The sequence below is a fragment of the Pleurodeles waltl genome, chromosome 3_1 (genome assembly GCF_031143425.1).
Source record: "Pleurodeles waltl isolate 20211129_DDA chromosome 3_1, aPleWal1.hap1.20221129, whole genome shotgun sequence".
NCBI classification, from domain to species: domain Eukaryota; kingdom Metazoa; phylum Chordata; class Amphibia; order Caudata; family Salamandridae; genus Pleurodeles; species Pleurodeles waltl.
Window position 1 is genome coordinate 1,390,603,449 of NC_090440.1, and position 17,656 is coordinate 1,390,621,104.

Here is a 17,656-nt window from a genome sequence, read left to right on the forward strand (position 1 = left end):
ATCAGACCACTTCTTTCAAGTTGTAATCAAGTATTACGAGGGTATTTGATAAGGATGTCACAATATCCATCTGAAAGTAACTTGGTGAGACGAGTCGCATTAGCTACATGCACTTCTAGTCACCAGAGAACACCAAAGGTGTCCCTGGCAGGTAGAACAAAAGGACAAGAAATAGTAGAGTGGATTCTAAAACTTACTGCCACTTATATCAATATTTCATGCAATGCAAAGCAGCAAGACAACTTGCAGCACTGCTCTGTGTGAAAGCGAGAGGGCAGGAATGCACCACATTTACTAATATATGGCACATTCCTGTTCACTGCCTGCGCTGGCAAAGTGTCTGCTACCTAGTGACAATGCAGGAATCCTTGCGCCATGGTATGAGAGTGCCTGCATTGCAGGAAGGATTGTTTTTGTGTAAGAAAGCACACCTTCCTGCACAAAAACAATCATTAGAGGCTTTTTCCTCTTTCTAGAGGATATTTCTCCACATTGCGCCTCCCCTGGGAAGGCAAATCATTTTGACACATTCTCAGGCTCACCTGTCTTGGTAAATCTGGGAATACATGAAAATCCATGGGTGGGTGCATGGGAACCAGAGGAACACATTCCTAGTGCAGAGTAATGCAAGGCAGCTACTTGCGCTGCCTTGCATTACTCTGGGTTTACAGAGCAGTGCAGGGCCACACAAGGTGGCCTTTCATTGCTTGGTAAATCTAACTTCAGTATTGAGTTGCCCTTGTGATACCATACGTGATGCAATGGCAACACAATACAATGATAAATCTGGCCCTCAGTTTAATGGCTACACAGACAACAATGGACCCTTCATGGCTTTAGAACTAGGCCTAGGAGAAATGTTTCTTATGCAAGCAAAATCGCAAATAAATTCACTTTTTTTGCATTACACGTATTTGTTAATTTCTCATGGTCTCTTTTTTCATGAAAACTTTGCCCTCCTATGGTTGGCTGGAGCAGAAAATGTTTTGCCGTAACTCTCCGTAGCTGTCCGACCGAAACGAGGAACTTTTTTTGCTTCAATGGTCATCTGCAGCATCTTGCTGGTGTACCACCATGCACAATTTTCACACTCCTGACCAGCAATTTTGTGTAAGATGTAATTTTTGTGAAAACGACCCACGTTTTGCAAGGAAAACAAAAAATTGCAATTTACTTCATCCTTGTAACAACTTTGTTTGCCATCACTGCAACAGTATCTGTTGCAACCATGTATTATGAGGACCACCAGGAAGGATGCCCTACAAGACTGCATCAACTCCACCTCTCACAACACTAAAGAACTTTTTAACATCATCAAAGAATTTGCCAAACCACCGGCCGAGACCACCGACATCCCTCCATCTCAGGAACTCTGAGACACACTGGCCACCGTGTTTCACAGGAAGACCAAGGACGTTTACGACATTTTCGGACCCCAGGATGCTCTGGACCTAACAAAAACACCCCGCCCGGATCAGCCGAACCCACTTGACTCCTGCACACCTGGACCTCCCTCACGACAGACGACACCCTCTCCATCATGAGACGCATACACTCTGGAACCCCGACTGACCCCTGCCCACACTAAGGGGGTCATTACAACCCTGGCGGACGGTGTTAAAGCTGCGGAAATACCACAAACCGGCCGGCGGACAGAAAAAGGGAATTATGACCGTGGCGGAAACCGCCAACATAGACAGCCACTTTAACACTCCGACCGCCATGGCGGTACAGACAAGCAGCGCGGCGGTCACCGCCAACAGACAGGCGGAAGACAATGTACCGCCCACAGTATCACAACCCACCAATCCGCCACCTTTTCCGGGGCGGATTCACCGTGGATAAAAACACGGCGGAAACAGACATTTCAAAGGGAAAACGCTCACCTCTACACACTCCACGAGGAAGGAGGCCACCATGGAGCCGGAACTACAAATACTCCCTGCTCTTGTCTTCCTGCTCCTCTACGAACACCAGCAACGTAGGCGCCGAAGACAACGGTGAGTACTGCACCTACGACATAGGGTAGGGGGGAGGCAAAAGTCACGGACACACACACGCAACACCCCCACCCCCACCCCGACCTTCACCCACTACAACACACACACCAATGCATTTCCAAACAGCACAGTAACAACCCACAACCCCCCCGATGAATGCAAAAACAAAAGGAAATCAGTTCAAACTTTGTAATGTATCAAAATACAGTAACCAATGATATACAGATATATATATATAAACATTGTAAAAATCATACATCACGATTAGTACTGCAGGTATGCACATATCAATGTCCGTGGACCACTGGGCCCACAATGCATGGGCGAGGCCCACACTAGATACCTGTCCACAAACGGAGAGAACACTGCAGGGGCATCAGATTGAAATACAACAGGCACCTCAGGGGGAAGGGAAGGGTGGGCACCTCAGCCGGATGACTGCACCACGCCAGATCCACGACGGGGCTCCATGCCCATTGATGTATCCTGGGGAGTGCAAAGCCACAGTCTCTCAAGTCACTCCAGTGGGTGGTTTGCCCACTGATTTATCCTGGCGAGTGCAAAGCACAGTCTCACAAGTCTCTACAGTGGGTGGTATGCCCACTGATTTATCCTGGGGAGTGCAAAGCCACAGTCTCACAAGTCTCTACAGTGGGTGGGTTGTCCACTGTACCATCCTGGGGAGTGCAAAGCCACAGTCTCTCAAGTCTCTCCAGTGGGTGGTTTGCCCACTGCTTTATCCTGGGGAGTGCAAAGCCACAGTCTCGCAAGTCACTCCAGTGGGTGGTTTGCCCACTGCTTTATCCTGGGGAGTGCAAAGCCACAGTCTCTCAAGTGGATAACAGTCTCCACTGGTTCTGGAGGGGGACTGGTGCCCAGAGTGCTTCATCCTGTGCAGGACAGACGGAGTGGATGGAGGTCTCCACTGGTTCTGGAGGGGGACTGGTGCCCAGAGTGCATCACGCTCCCCGTGACGGTCCCAGTTCCGTCACTGTCCCAGCTGCACATGGGCTAACGATGCTTGATTTGGCGGTCTTTGCCCTGTTCAGCGGTCTTCACCATGGCGGTCTTTGCCCTGTTCAGCGGTGCTTGCCTTTGCTGTCTCTGACCTGTTCAGCGGTGCATTGCCATGGCGGTCTTTGCCCTGTTCAACGGTGCTTGCCTTTGCTGTCTCTGACCTGTTCAGCGGTGCATTGCCATGGCGGTCTTTGCCCTGTTCAGCGGTGCTTTGCCCTGTTCAGCGGTCTTCACCATGGCGGTCTTTTCCCTGTTCGGCGGTGCTTGCCTTTGCTGTCTCTGACCTGTTCAGCGGTCTTCACCATGGTGGTCTTTGCCCTGTTCAGCGGTGCTTTGCCCTGTTCAGCGGTCTTCACCATGGCGGTCTTTGCCCTGTTCGGCGGTGCTTGCCTTTGCTGTCTCTGAACTGTTCAGCGGTGCATTGCCATGGCGGTCTTTGCCCTGTTCAGCGGTGCTTTGCCCTGTTCAGCGGTCTTCACCATGGCGGTCTTTGCCCTGTTCAGCAGTGCTTGACTTTGCTGTCTCTGACCTGTGCAGCGGTGTGTGGCATGACGGTCCCTCAGTGCCCAGCGGGGCTGTGGCTGCCGGGGCCCTCCAGGGCACTGACGCTGGCGGTGGTCTCTGGACCAGTGACGATACTGCTGCCCTCCAGGGCACTGACTCTGGTGGTGGTCTCCGGACCAGTGACGATACTGCTGCCCTCCAGGGCACTGACTCTGGTGGTGGTCTCCGGACCAGTGACGATAGTGCTGGCGGTGGCGTCCCGGCCGGCGGGGAGGATGGCGGCCTTCTCCGCCGTGCTGCTCTTACCAGACCTTGGAGACCTCTTCTGCCCCTTCACCACCTTGGGAGGAGTCACAGCTGACTCGGCACTCCTCCCGGGACCCTTGTGAGCTGTTTTGCCGGCAGGAGTCTTCACCTTCTCCCGTCGGGCACTTTCCAACTTAAGGTGCTTTACAGGGGGTGGACTGGCAGTGCTTTGGCTCCGTGTCACACTGGCTGCCCTGGTGGCCGGTGCACCCCACAGACCTTTAACACGCACCACTGGTACCAGACTTTTTTTGGCTGAGGTGCTACTACGGGACCTATGAATTGGAGGGGCGGGGTGGTGGGAAAGAGGTCAACGTTGCTCAGGAAGAGTTTCTGACGAACACTGGGATGGGTAGCTGGAGGGGGTCTTGGAGTGGAGGAAGAGGAGGTGGTTGTAGGAGGTGTGACTTTAGGTGATTTGGGTGCAGGTGCAGGTACTGGAGGCTGTCGTGAGGTGGATGGATGTTGGGTGTGTGGGTGACCGCATTTGTGTACTTTGGGAGGGGGCGTCACAGACACACTGGGAGTGGACACAGGGGACGTGTAAATGGTAGTGGGGGTGGTGAGTGCAGGTGAGCAGGGTGTGGTGCTGGGTGTTCTGGTGCGAGCCCTAGTGCCTGTAGATGTAGTGCATGCAGGAGCGAGTGTAGGCGACACTGGGAGGGAGGAGGGAGACGACGACGAGGGGGACACAGTGGAGGTGTGTTGAGGTGTGTGTGTTGAGGTGTGTGCAGGCTGGTCTGATGGTGTGCTTGGGATAGGTTGACATACAGGGGATTGGGTCTGGGTGGAGGAAGTTGGAGGGGGGAGGCTAGACACAGGGACAATGGCTGCCATCAGTGCTGAGGCCAAAGATTGCAGGGTTCGATGATGGGCAGCCTGACCAGAATGAATACCCTCCAGGAATGCATTAGTGTGTTGCAACTCCCTTTCTACACCCTGGATGGCATTCACAATGGTAGACTGCCCAACAGTGAGTGACCTGAGGAGGTCAATGGCCTCCTCACTGAGGGCAGCAGGGGTGAAAGGGGCAGGGGCTGAGGTGCCTGAGGCGAAGGTGATGCCCACCCTCCTGGGTGAGCGGGCACGGAGCGAAGGCTGAGGGGCTGCTGGGAGGGCGGTGCTGGTAGGGGGGGTGGCGGCTGTACCTGTAGAAGTGGGGGGCACAGATGGTGCCGCCACCACAAGGGAGCTCCCATCGACGGACGAGTCCGTGTCGCTGTTTGCTGATCCGGTGACTGACGTGAAGCTCCCCTCGCCCTCCGTCCCACTGGTGTATTTAGAGTCTGTGGTGTGGCCCTCGATGGCCATGTGGGATGCAGCTCCCTCGTGCTCCGGTGCCACTGTACCTCCGCCTGATGATGCTGATGCACAAAAGAACAGGGAGAGCACAAAAAGGGGTGGGGAAACAGAAGAAAGACAGGTTGAGTGCATGGCTTACCACTACCGTTGGCGGACAATACTGACACAGCAGCCCCCTGCACTACGCCGTGCTCTTGGCCTCTACAGATGCAATTTCTGGGATATGGCCTACATGGCTATAAGTGTCATCTGTCCACATAGATGACACAGGGGCATGTATACCTGTACTTGGCACTCTACAGAGGTGGGGTGGAGGGCCACAGGGCCATGCCTTACGAAGGGGCCTAGCCTACGGAACTCGCCCTGGCCTAGGGAAACCCACAGTCCTCCTCCCCCACCCAGACCACTCCACTGCACGCTAAGTCCGCAGAATGAGAGTGTACTCACCCCCTTGTGTCTGCTGTGATGCCCTCAAGCGCCCATCCAACTCAGGGTAGGCCACCGCCTGGATCCGGAACATCAGAGGGGTCATGGTGCGACAGGCACCCCTCCCACGTTGGGAGGCCATCCCCAGCTGAGCCTCCGCCATCTTCTTGCTCCAGCAGCGAATGTCCTCCCATCTTTTACGGCAGTGGGTGCCCCGTCTCTGGTGGACCCCCAGGGTCCGGACGTCCTTGGCGATGGCATGGCAAATGTCCTTCTTCTGGTGGGCGATGACCTACATGACATGTACAGGGGAAGAAGAGAAGTCATTACCAACTGCACCGTCGAAGTGAGTGGCCCCCATCCCTACCCTTGCCATGTGGCACATGCATTCACAGTCCTTCATGGTCGCAGAACTCTGCCCCCTTCCTACTGACATCCAGCCCTCTCCACCCAGCATAGCCCATACAACGTGCTCCCTGTGTACTTACCTGTTGGTCTGGAGGACCGTAGAGTAGCGTGTACTGGGGGAGGACCCCGTCCACGAGCTTCTCCAACTCCTGAGCAGTGAAGGCAGGGGCCCTTTCCCCAGACGCAGCAGCCATTGTCTCTTCCGGACCGAGGTCACAGCAGCACTTGCAGTGTAGGTCCTCTCCTGTCGAAGATCAGGTATCGAGTGATTGAACAGATAGAAAATGGCGGTCACGTCCGCGGCGGTGACGTCCGCGACGGTGCGTATCATCAACCGCCGACGCAATTCATCATTGGCTCCTGGGACCCATAGGTTCCAATGTTAACCAATGCAGCATTGCGCCGCGGTCTCCGACCGCCTACCGCGACGGTGTACAACGCCAGCGCAGTTACCTCACATCCCATTGTCCCAGTTTAGAGGTCAGGCAGCCGCCATTTCAGGGGCCCACATGGCTTCATTTACTACTGCGTCACACATACCTAGGCCTACACTCAACACACATACAGGAAGAGTTTTGTATTTGGTGTCGTGTTCTGTGTAGCTGTGGGTACATACCTGAGAATTTGTTGACTCTGTGGTCGCTGTTGTCCTTCTTAGGCACGGTCAGCTGGGACATTTGAGGAGATGGCAGAATCCTCTGGTGTACCGACCGCTGGTGGACCTGTTAACAATGGAGGAGCGACATTTGATCATCACCTACAGGTTTGACCATGCCACAATCCAGGAACTGTGTACCCAGTTGAGCCAGACCTGATCTCACCAATCCGCCATCCCACAGGAATACCCCCTGAAGTGCAGGTGCTATCAGTGCTCCATTTCCTTGCAAGTGGATCATTTCAAACAACAGTGGCCATGGCATCAAGGATGTCCCAGCCTATGTTTTCCAACGTGTTTTCCAGAGTGTTGTCTGCCCTGCTGAAACACGTGAGGAGCTACATCGTTTTCCCTCTGGTGGAGGATTTGGCTACAGTTAAAGGTGACTTCTATGCCCTGGAACATATCCCCAACATCATAGGTGCTATTGATGGCACCCATGTAGCTCTGGTCCCCCCCCGCAGGAGTGAACAGGTGTAGAGGAACCGGAAGAGTTATCATTCCATGAATGTACAGATGGTATGTTTGGCAGACCAGTACATCTCCCAGGTAAATGCTATGTTCCCTGGCTCAGTGCATGACGCCTACATCCTGCGGAATAGCAGCATCCCGTATGTGATGGGTCAACTCCAGAGGCACTGTGTGTGGCTATTAGGGGGCTCTGGTTACCCCTAACCTGTCATGGCTATTGACCCCAGTGAGGAATCCCAGGACCAGGGCAGAGGAACGCTACAATGAGGCCCATGGGCGGACTAGGAGGGTGATCGAACGCACCTTCGGCCTCCTGAAGGCCAGGTTCAGGTGCCTCCATAGGACAGGTGGTTCCCTATTCTACTCACCAAGGAAGGTGTGCCAGATCATCATCGCCTGTTCGATGCTTCACAATGTTGCTTTGCGACGCCAGGTGCCTTTTCTGCAGGAGGATGGTCCAGATGACGGTGTTGTGGCTGCTGTGGAGCCTGTGGACAGTGATGAGGAGGAAGCTGAGGAAGAAGACATAGACAACAGGGAGTCAGTCATCCAGCAATATTTCCAGTGACACACAGGTGAGAACAATTTTTTTACTATTACGTTCACTTTCACACTTCTACCTCTATCCTGTCTGTCAATTTGAAGCAGTATTTGGTAACTGAGTTGTACATTTCCAGTACGGTTTCATAGGTGTGGTTACCAACGTGTGTCATCTGCTTGCATCCTTCATGGACTTATGATGTGTGACATAGGTATGTTGGCATTACATTTGAAAACGCATTTTGTCACTGTCATAGCTAATACACATTTTCAAAATCACAGACTGACTCCAGATTGTTTTGTGGTTCAAGGGTGTTTATTGAAGTGCTAATTAGTGGAGGGGGTGGCAAAATGGTGATGGGTGATGGTGGAGATATGTCCATGGCAGAGTCCAGTCTATTAGTCTCACTGGTGCACTGCCCATATGTGCATAGGAAGTGGAGCTGGGGCAGTTTAAGTATGGACAGGGGGATGACAATCAGGGTGGTCTCATTTCCTGGCGGGGGTCTTGCCATCTTGCTCTGTCCTGTTCCTGGATCTCAGGGACCGCTTGCGGGGTGGTTCTCCGTCTGCAGGGGATGGGGTGCTGGTGTGGTGGTCCTGTGGTGGGGCGTCCTGTCCACTAGCGCCGGCGGAGGTGGTGGGCAGTTCATCATCCAGGCTAGTGTCAGGGGCCCCTTGGAGCGCCATGGTGTCCCTCATGGTCCTTTGTATGTCCTTCAGCACCCCTACGATGGTGCCCAGGGCGGAGCTGATGGTTCTGAGCTCCTCCCTGAAGCCCAAATACTGTTCCTCCTGCATGTGCTGGGTCTCCTGAAACTTGGCCAGGACCGTAGCCATCGTCTCCTGGGAGTGGTGGTATGCTCCCTTGATGGAGGAGAGGGCCTCGTGGAGAGTGGGTTCCCTTGGCCTGTCCGCCCCCTGTCGCACTGCAGCCCTCCCAGTTCCCCTGTGTTCCTGTGCCTCCGTCCCCTGGACCGTGTGCCCACTACCACTGCCCCCAGGTCCCTGTTGTTGTTGGGGTGGTGGGTTATCCTGGGTTCCCTGTAGTGGTGGACACACAGCTGATTGACGTGTCCTGGGGACGGAGGTATGGGCCTGCTGGGTGGGTGCTGTGCTGGTGTTACCAGAGGGTGGAAGGTCAGTGTTGGGCTGTGCCAGTGCGAGGGGAACCGACTCTCCTGAGGCCCACGATGGTCCGGGCTGGTCATCTGGATCCAGTTGGCCAGAGCTGCTGTCGTCACTGTGGGCCTCTTCTGTGGGTGGGGTGGAGATGTCTGGACCCTCCTGTCTGGTGACGTTACGTAGTGGTCCTGCATGGGTATAAGAGCATGATTATTGCATGTGTGTGTGTCATGGTGTGCAATGGGTGGGTGTGCGTGTACCCCAGTGCAAGCATACCTGTGTGGGGGCTTGTGTGATGATGGTTGGGGGGGTGTTATGGATATGTGCAGTGAGCATTCTTTAGTGATGTGTGTCCATGCTTAGTTGTGTCATGCAGGGCTTGGTGTTGGGATGTGTGGTTTGTGTTATTAGTACATTAGTGAGGAGTTGGAATGATAGGGGAGGGGGTGAGGGTGGGGGTGTGTGATAGCATGCAGGTAGGGTGGGGGATATGATAGTTAAGATTTGACTTACCAGTGTCCATTCCTCCACCGACTCCTCCGAGGCCCTCTGGATGCATGATGGTCAAGACCTGCTCCTCCCATGTTGTTAGTTGTGGGGGAGAAGGTGGGGGTCCGCCGCCAGTCCGCTGAATTGCGATGTTGTGCCTGGAGACCACTGAACGCACCTTCCCCGTAGGTCGTTCCACCTCTTCCTGATGTCCTCCCGATTTCTTGGATGCTGTCCCACAGCGTTGACCCTGTCGACGATTTTTCGCCATAGCTCCATCTTCCTGGCTATGGAGGTGTGCTGCACCTGTGATCCAAATAGCTGTGGCTCTACCAGTACGATTTCCTCCACCATGACCCTGAGCTCCTCCTCGGAAAACCTGGGGTGTCTTTGGCGTGACATGGGGTGGTGTAGGTGATGTGTGGGGTGGTGTATGTGTTGATGAGTGTGGTGATGTGTGGTGGTGTGGGGTGTTTTGTGCGTGGATGTTGTATGGGTGATGGTGTTGTGTGCCTCTGTGTGGTGGGGTTGTCTATTGCTGTGCTCTCTGTCTGTCGCCTTCGTCTATAAGTTTTGGTCGTAGGGGTTTGTGGGTGATGTGGGTGTGTGTTTTATATAGTGTTGGGTGTGTGGGAGTGGTGTTTGTATGTTTATCAGGTGTGTGTATTTTGAATTGTCCAATGTGGCGGTGTTTTGGAGATGTGTGTGTATTTTGAGCGCGGCGGTGTGTACCGCCAATAGAATACTGCGGTTGAAAGACCGCCGCGTGGATTCGTGGGTCGTGATAGCATGGGCGTGATTCTGTTGGCGTGACGTGGAGGTTTTGTTTTAGCCAGTTTATCAGACCTTTGGTATAGCGGACTTGTGTGGGTGTCGGAATTTCGGCGCAATCCGAGATGTGGGTCATGATAGCTGTGGCGGAATTCCGCAGCCTCAGCGGTGTGTTGGCGGTCTTCTGCACGGCGGTAAGCGGCTTTTACTGCCAGGGTTGTAATGAGGGCCTAAGTCTTCAACAAGGCCAGCACCGCGATCGCGCCAGAACTCTGCAAGAACATCAACTGCTCCCTGGAAGCAGCAACCTACCCCGAAGATTGGAAGCACGCTGAGATTCACCCACTTTTAAAGAAATCCACAGCCGACCCGACTGACCTCAAGAACTATTTTCCCATCTCATTGCAACCCTTTCCAGCTAAAGTCGCTGAGAAAGCAATCAACACCCAGCTATGCCAACACATCAAGGCCAACGACATCCAAGATGTCTCCCAATCAGGATTCAGAACCAACCACAGTACCGAAACCAGCCTGCTCGCAGCCACAGATGACATACGCTCCCTCTTTGACCAAGGACAGACAGCAGCCCTCATCCTCCTTGATCTCTCAGCCGCCTTCGATACAGTATCTCACCGTACACTATGCACCAGACTACACGCAGCTGGCATATAAGGCAAAGCACTTCAATGGATTCACTCCTTACTGTCTGACAGAACACAGAGAGTCAGTCTCCCACCTCACTGATCAGAGCCCACCAACATCAGCTGTGGAGTATCCCAGGGATCATCGCTCAGCCCCATGCTGTTCAACAGATATATGATCCCACTCGCCACCATCGTCAGGAATTATGGGATGAATATCGTCTCCTACGCTGATGACACCCAGCTGATCATCTCCCTGATCGAGAACCCCCAACAGACAGGAACATTTTCAGAGACAGGATGGAAGCTGTGGCCACTTGGATGAGAGAAAGCTGCCTCAAACTGAACTCTGATAAAACTGAGATCCTCGTCATGGGGACCTCGCTGTCGGCCTGGGACGACTCTTTTTGGCAAACCCCACTCCCCAACAGACCACGCGCACAACCTCTGCGTCATCCTTGACTCAAAGCTCACCACGACCAGGCAGGTCAACTCTATCGCCACCACCTGCTTTCACATCTTCTGACTCCTATGAAAGATCGTCAGATGGATACCAACTGACTGCCGGAAAACCGTGACACACCCCCTTGTCACAAGCAGACTCGACTACGCCAACGCCCTCTATGCTGGAACCTCTAGGAAGAACCTGAACAAATTGCAACAGATCTAAAACGCCGCTGCCAGACTCATCCCAGACATCCCCAGCTGAGAACACATCACAGAACACCTGAGAAACCTCCACTGGCTCACCATCAAGTAGAGGATCAACTTCAAACTCCTCGTACACGCCTACAGAGCCCACCAAGACAACAGACGCAACTACTTCAACAACCACATCAACTGGTATGCCCCTATCGCTCCGCATGTCCCAACAGTCACTCGCCAATGTACCCTGCATAACGAAGTCCTGAGCGGGTGGAAAATCGTTTTCAGACCTGGCAGCAAAAGGATGGAACACCTTAACACCGCACCTCAGACAGTTGCCATTGCTGTCTCAGTTCAGGAAGGACCTCAAGACCTGGCTCTTCGACTGATCTCTGAGGTCATCCCTCAGCGCCTTGAGACTCTATGGGTGAGTAGTGCACTTTAGAAGCTCATGGCTGATTAATTGATTGTTCAAATGAACAGAGCTCCACAAAAGGCAACCTGCAGGGTTTGATTTCACGCCGGTTTTATGGTTAAGCAAAACACACAACTTTGATCTGCCAACAGGTATATAAGGCCTCATCCTCATTATGCATAATGTTTGATGCAAATGAAGGAAATGCAAAGGAATGTTTGTGATTTCAGCAGAATTACAGCAAGCCTACTACGATCAGTGAAGTACTGTAAACTGCAAAACTGCTGACATGGGAACCATGGGCCTGGTGCACTAAAGAATTTTGCAATTACAAACCCAGTGATTCACAAAATCACAGTTTTACGGCCAATATACCTATTTGCTATGTACAAAACCCATTTGGGAATACAATCACAGGCATGGTACCCTGATGTCCTCTGAAGGCCACCATCGTTGTGCTCGCAGCCAATCATAGGGAGTTAATTAGGCAGATCATTCTGCGAATTCCTGTCAATGGTGACTTTTAGAATTGGCCAGAAAAGTACATATGTCTGTTCACAAAAGCATATTCCCTTCACAAAATGTTGATGCACAATCTGCAACCACTTTTGTGAACGGAATCTTAGTACATTAGGCTCCATGCCAAGTAAAATGATGGACCAGTACTGGAGGCATTCTAGGTGGCACTGGCGAGCGCCAGCAGCACGGGAGATGGCATTCATCTTCTAAGAAAATCTTCAGGACCCTGGCAACTATTTGTTAGAAATTAAAATGTGCGTTGTACCATACATAATTATATTCCACTGGATTCTTTCTGGAAGTGACCACTATGTACCCTAATTCTTGAAGGCACTGAAACTATTGCTGGCAAGTGCGAGTATGCAAAAACTGTCTCATACCGACACTTAACCAATAGGCCACATGCATCATTACACCCTATGAGAGACATGGGATGCTTCGTCAGTAAACATGCATTATCACAACAAATAGAAGGTAGCTCTGAGCTGCATTAAGAGCCTGGACGCTTTGTGCCATAAGGTCCTGGCTACAGATTTCAAAATTAGCCGCTACACGAGGAACGCTGAGGGTGTCCACGCAGACGGTTCTGACGGGTGAGAGGAAGAACTTAGCAACTTCTGCAACTATATTTAAACGCCACTAAAAGGCGTATCAGTGTTCATTACAACAGAATAGTGGCCTTTTAACAGCAATCTTGAATAACAATAAAAAATAGCGTCACTCTCAGTAAAAGCTATATTTCATGGATGGAAGCAGTAAGGATGAATACACTTAGAGACACACTGGAAGGGAAGAAGTGACAGGAATTCCAAATGAAATCACGCCCTGCAGAGAGGTGATGTGAAGCTGCAATACATTCACCTTGCACATACTGTGTCCTTCAGCTGCAGCGGGTCGGTGTGGGGAGGTACTGTCCCTGCCGGACAGCATGGGCGAGAGCACCGCCATGGAGTATAGTGTTAGAGAAGGGACTTTTTAAGAAGGATCCACTGTGGACAGGGAATGAGTTATAGTAAAAACGGGTAACATACAACTGATATGGTGCAATCCTTTTCCCTACAGATTGTCTTTGCCTTTAAAAAAAAGTTTTATTTTTTTGCAGGTATATATATAGCAAATCTGACCAAGGTGATTGCAATGCTTTGCATGTGCCCCAGCTAAAATATACAAGATCGGATTTATTTTATAGACATGGGGAGATTAAACGAGTGTCTCAGAACCACAAGGTGTTTAGCCGACCCCGGGATTCAAACCTTGGTCTCGTGTTTCAAATGCGACAGCTCTGGCTGTAACGCCACATCCTCTCAATCGTCACGAAAGTTAGCAAAGGAGTGAGATGAACTTGCCATTCACAGAAACGTAGAGGCAAGGGTACATTCATCTTGGACCTAGCTATGCATCTATCTAGATATGAAGAGCCAAAGGGGTATTTCTGAATGGGAGGGCTGTGAAGGTCCAGGATGGGAGGGAGTGGATGCTGGTGGTGACCAATTACGTTGCATCACTAGCATGAAATAAAAATTACCAAATGGCAGGTAGTTTCCACGCTTGAGACAAGACTTCCTAACCAGGGGGCATTAATGAGACAAGGGATGATGAATAGTGCTGATTTATACTAGACTTTAGTAACTGAATTGTTAGAGTGTGGTGTCGGACCGCCACTATAGCACCAGCAGCAATCAGGGACACACACTGAAGGTTAGTGCTAACAATGACCCCGCTTCTCAGACAACGGGCATTTTCAATGGTTTCACTAGGGACGCTACCATATTACTTACTGACAATAACCAATAGGTAGTTATAGTTAGGATTAACGTTTCCCATAGACAAAGTGTTTTTTGTTTTGCTAATAACTTTGGGGACTTTTGACAAATCTTTACAAAATTTTCAAAACAAATGTAACAGTTACTTCAGCTACTATCTGGAAAGTTTTGGAGTAATTTTTCAAGCGTGGGCTGAGAAAATGGGGGGTCCCAAAGTGCTTTTTCCACATGTAATGTCTCTGGGGATTTTTCAGTTTTTAAACATAACTACAACCCGGACACTGAAATGAAATACACCAAATTGTGAAGAAAGCTGGATCTTGGTCTAGAAAGAGCCTTTTTTGCAATTTTGTGTAAATCTGTTCAGTAGTTTGTTTCGGAGATATTAATAGAAAAAATATAGGTAGCTAGGGAAACGCATCCTTCGCGGATCGACGGGTACCCCCAACGAAATGCAAGGCCCTGATTGGCTAGCCACAACCTGAAAGGAAAGTTACAGCTGCTGTTTTGTTTCTTAGCTGCCCCCTGGGAATGAACATAAATCAAAACACTTAAGGGGTCAGGATAGGGATCCTGACCGCATAGGGCACATGAAGGGGTCTCCAAGAGATCCCTTATGGGTGAAAAATTGCCTAATTGTTTTGGGGCAATCTTCAAATCCCTGGATTCACTATGGTGCACAGCAAAACCCCCTGTCTAAATACGCAATGGAACCTCTCATCTGAAGCCCAATGGGAAAAAAAAAACTCACCCACACCATACCCTGCCACGCACAGCCAAAGGCTGTGCACAGCATGGGGTTGTATGTATACGATCAATGCCTGCCATGCACGGCCTTTGGTTGTGCGCTACGGTGGTTATATTAACATATGGTAATTATATGTCACTTTATGTTAAAAAAAAACATATAAATTCACTGGAAACATCAAATGTTACAGGGACATTGGTGTTAGGTTGATGTTTTACCCACCAAAAACCACAGAAATTGAGTAGTTAGAGCTATACCTCCAGTTATACTAAACACTGAAATTTACCAGTTATAGTTAGCACCGCTAACTGACTTGCGCCCCCGCCATGCACTGCTTATGAGTTCACATAGTACATCACTCATGACATGTTCTATTACATCATTTATGACCATTCATAACATCTCAAATGGCATCATTGATGATATCACTGATGGCACCATCTACTGAGTGTGCACGTTTGTTTTACAGTTTACATAATGTCAAGTAACTACTGTATGGTTTTTCTACCTAATTTTGTACAGCTTGGGTGCAGCTAATGTGTGTGAGTGTTTAAAAAATGAATGTGGTCCTAATGCACCATAGCTGTGTAGAAGTATTAAACATATAAATGTTTGCATTCAAGGGTAGTTCTGCGTGCAAGTGACAGGTAACTTGTGCTCATTATGCTTCAACGTTTTGGTTCTGCAGAAAATGTTTCCAACAAGACAAAGATGCTATGTAGTAGCTACTAACTTTTGTAAGCAGCCTTGAGTTATTCAATAGAATCATGTCAGTATGATAATTTATAACTAACATGGAAGCTTGTGTGCACCAGGTAGTATCCTATGTATGTGTGCTTGTCTTGCCTCAGAAGAAGGGCTATCTGTAAAGTTTTCACCACAGTATTAAGGGTGCAGGAAGTATGATATTTAGCACCTTCAGATCTTGGTTACTTTTAGCAAATAATGCCTTTTTTGACAACTGTTGCATACAACTTACACTGTTCTTAGTAGATTTTTTTGCATTCTCTGTGTTCTATTTCTCATGAGAGTTTCACTGTTTGGAAACATTGTGGTATAGAATGAACTCTACAGAGTAAACACTGTTTACAGTACTCAGTTGTCTACTGATATCAACTTCATTTCTTAACATAGGTTTGGTGTGAGTCAGGGGTTAATACAGACATAAGCTGTCTTTAGAAGGGCATTTGTTTTGTAATGGGCATTCACTATTTTGACTTTCTCTGAACAGTTGTATAGAGATTAAACACCATACTCAATGAGGAATTCCCATGTATCTATGGTTGATTGTTAATGTGAACTATGCTATGTGTAAAGCCATACCAATGTATGCAGCAATATGCGGGGAAAACAAAGCTGGTATGATGTCATCAGTGACGTTTCTGAGTACGTAGGCAGGGCAACCGTATTTTAGCTTTAGGCCCGCAGCTTGTGCCCTTTCACCTACATACACATTTTATTCATTTTATTCCTTTTAATATGTTTAGCACGGCTAGCTTTCAGCTTGTTGTTTTTATATTTTAATCACTGGCTTTTCTGAGAAGGCATAGTTGATCATGTTGCCCATTTTGTATCAGCACTTCGCACACATTCCACTTTGTGCCCTGTTCAAGGCTGTCATGCTGGGTACATGATATTCTAACTAGTATTGACGCTCCAGGAGTTATTTACAATCCTCTGTTCTAGACATACTATCATGTGAGGCCTGTTCTTAGAACACTGTCAGATTTTTTATATAAATGCCAAGTAGGCTGAAGGAGGGTAGAGGGCATTCCAGTCATGGCCGTCCAGGGATGTACATCATTTCGCCGATCCTGGCACTGACTCTTCAGCCAACTGTGGGGTGGGGGGATTGCCAGCAGACAACAGACAGACCCTTGCCTGTTTCTCAGGTATCGGGTTGGATCTCTTCTCATAGACGGAGATGGGGAGAGGCTAACACCACTAGGCTCGCAGGTTTTAGACATTAAGATGTGGGTAGGAATTATTAGGTTTTATGATCATACCAGAATGGTGGGATTATTTATATTCTTCACTCTAATGGAACCATAATTACTGTATTATGTTTCATCTGCTTACTCAACACAGCTCATGCTTTTTTATAATTAGATGCAGTTGCTTCAATAAATATACTTAAACCAATTTTGCATCTCCTCGTCTGCCTTGGCATGTGTGAGACTTTGCAGAACTGAGAGAAATTGGCACAATCTGTTCACCAAAACTTCCCTGAGGAGTCAGAGTGTCATGTTTTTAGGCTGCCAGAAATCACCTTTGTTTTCTAGGTTTAGGAGAGTGTGAGAAAGTACCCTCTTTCTAGCATGGTTACCCCCACTTTTGGCCTGTTTGTGAGTGTGTGTCAATGTGTTTTTACTGTGTCACTGGGATCCTGCTAGCCAGGACCCCAGTGCTCATAGTGAAAAACCTATATGTCAGTGTGTTTTGCCTGTCTCACTGGGATCCTGCTAGCCAGGACCCCAGTGCTCATAGTTTGTGGCCTAATGTGTGTTTTGTCAGTAGTGCTTAACTGTGTCACTGAGGCTCTGCTAACCAGAGCCTCAGTGCTTATGCTCTCTTCACTTCCAAATTTGTCACTATAGGCTAGTGACTTCATTTACCAATTTCAATTGGCACACTGGACCCCCCTTACAAGTAAGTATATGGTACCTGGGTACCCAAGGATATTGGGGTTCCAGGAGATCCTTATGGGCTGCAGCATTTCTTTTGCCACCCATAAGGAGCTCAGACAAACCCTTTCACAGGACTGCCACTTCAGCCTGCTTGAAATAGTGCACACACTATTTCACCGCCATTTTCACTGCACTTAAGTAACTTATAAGCCACCTATATGCCTAACCTTTCCTTTGGGAGAAGGGTGTTACATCCTCTCCCTTTGGAAATATGTGTTACAGGC